Genomic DNA, 2,292 nt, shown 5'->3' with positions numbered 1-2,292 from the left:
TCTACATGATAGCTTTGCTGGGTAGAGTAATCTTGGTTGTAGATTCTTGCTATTCATCACTTTGAACATTTCTTGCCAGTCCCCTCTGGCCTGCATGGTTTCTGTTGACAAATCAGCTGATAGTTGTATGGGTACTCCCTTGTAGGTAACTGATTATTTTTCTCTTGCTGCTTTTAAGACTCTCTTTGTCTTTTGCCCTTGGCATTTTAATTATGATGTGTCTTGGTGTGGTCCTCTTTGGATTCCTCTTATTTGGGGTTCTCTGTGCTTCCTGGACTTGTAAGTCTATTTCTTTCATCAGGTAGGGGAAGTTTTCTGTCATGATTTCTTCTAATAGGCTTTCAGTATCTTTTTCTCTCTCTTCTTCTGGCACCCCCATAATTCAGATGTTGGTATGTTTGAAGTTGTCCCTGAGGCTCCTTACATTAGCTTCATATTTTTGGATTCTTTTTTCTTTTCGTTTTTCTGGTTGGGTGTTTTTTGCTTCTTCATATTTCAAATCTTTGACTTGATTCTTGGGATCCTCTAGTCTGCTGTTGGATCTCTGTATATTATTCTTTTTTTTTCCTGTTTGCCTAATAAGTTTATTGTCTCTCTTCTGGAAAATCTTCATAGAAAATTATGATTTGGTTTATTAGCTCTCAGTAGCCCATTCCTGAGCTCTGAGGAAGCTTGCTTTCTTCTGAGCTACCCAATCTTTCTTCTGGGCAAGAGACATTTTGGGACGGTTCCACCTCTTCTTTTTAACTTCTTTCTTAGGCTTCTTCTCATAGACTGGATTCTCTCGTATAGCAGCATGAGCTTTCTTATACATCTCCTCCATCATTTCTGGAGTTACGTTGTTCTTTATATATTTAGAGAACTGTTTCTTGAAAGCATCTTCATCTTCTTCCATTAGATAATGCATATAATCTGCAATGTTCTGACCCATGATGTGCTTCCGATGTACTTCTGCATTGAATTCCTTGCTTTCTGAATCATAACCAGGGAATCATTTGGTACTGTGAGGGATAGATAGGCCTCCATCCACAGCTCCCTTCAGGGCCCCAAAAACTTTATTTCCAGTAGTAGTTATGGCAAGCCCTGCATCCAAGTAGCAGGTGAAGGCACCAGGTTGACCATCAATGCTTTCCACATTGTATTCATCTCCAGTCACCTCCACCTGTCCTTCATAGATCTTGTCCATGCCAAACCTATTGAGAAGCCTGCGGGCCAGCAGCAGACCAGTACAATATGCTGCAGCATAATTTGTCAGGCCAACCTTCACACCATACTTGGGGAGTTCATGAGCATAAGCTGCACAAACTATCATATCTCCTTCTGTACGGGCATAAGCGATCTGACAGATGATGTCTCTGTTGGTGACCCGGACTATCATCCTGTACTTAGGTGTGTTGTACTTATTTTTATCCTGGATTACCAAGCATTTCTGGTCATAGTAATCGGTTTTACCCTCTGGCCATCTTCTGAATTTCACTTGGTATCACTTGAAGTAGGCCTTATTCTTGACAACTTTCACAAACCCCATCCTGCGGAAGAGAGACCCACGGCTGCGGCTCGCCACAGACCTGCAGGCCTAGCCTAACTCTGGTGGAGAAAAAAGAGTATATTATTCTTAATTTCAGTCAGTGTATGTTTAATTTCTGACTGGTCCTTTTCCATTTTTTTGGCATTCTCATTAAGATCCTTGAAGGTCTCACTAAGTTCCTCGGAAGTTTGTAGAAGATTCTTAGGTAACCTTATAACTGTGGTTTTGAACTCTATGTCCAGTAGTTTGCTGTCCTCCATTTCTTTCATTTGTGACATGTTTCTTTGTCTCTGCATTTTGGCTGACTGCAAGGACCCGCTGTGTCTATAGTGGAAGAACTGCTGTGCTGGAGACACCCTTATGGGGTAGGACTTGCTTCAGTGGGGTTTTGGTGCTCATTGAGTCTGCCTCTTGAGTGTGTCCCTTATGGGTGTGAGGAGTTGAAATCTGGTATCTGACCACTGGGTACCCTGGCTCCTGGATCTCTAGGTCAACCACTGTGTGAGTCCACCCAGCAGGAGCTACAGCGATATCAGCAGATTTCTCCTCTTTGTTTGGGGTTTGGAAGTTTTGGAGCTCTCTGACCCAGCTGCAGTTTGTTAGGTTAGGCTGCAAAAGAGCAGGCGGTTCCTTTGCCCTGCTTGGGTGGGGATGTAAATTGAGTGGGGCAGGGTCTCAGAGAATCACCAGGGTGGAGCAAACAGCAATGGCTGCCATTAGCTGTCTCCGCAACTCCTCGCATCTCTGTGTCTCTGCGTCCCTGA

At 43.4% G+C, this 2,292-nt stretch overlaps 1 pseudogene; it reads right to left on the bottom strand.

The window, feature by feature from the left end:
* Positions 1-551: 551 nt before the first annotated feature.
* Positions 552-1,543, bottom strand: LOC132228374 (large ribosomal subunit protein uL18-like; annotated as a pseudogene).
* Between the last annotated feature and the right edge of the window lie 749 nt (positions 1,544-2,292).

Source organism: Myotis daubentonii, chromosome 2 (assembly GCF_963259705.1).
Source record: "Myotis daubentonii chromosome 2, mMyoDau2.1, whole genome shotgun sequence".
NCBI lineage: Eukaryota > Metazoa > Chordata > Mammalia > Chiroptera > Vespertilionidae > Myotis > Myotis daubentonii.
This window is presented reverse-complemented; position numbering and strand designations above follow the sequence as displayed.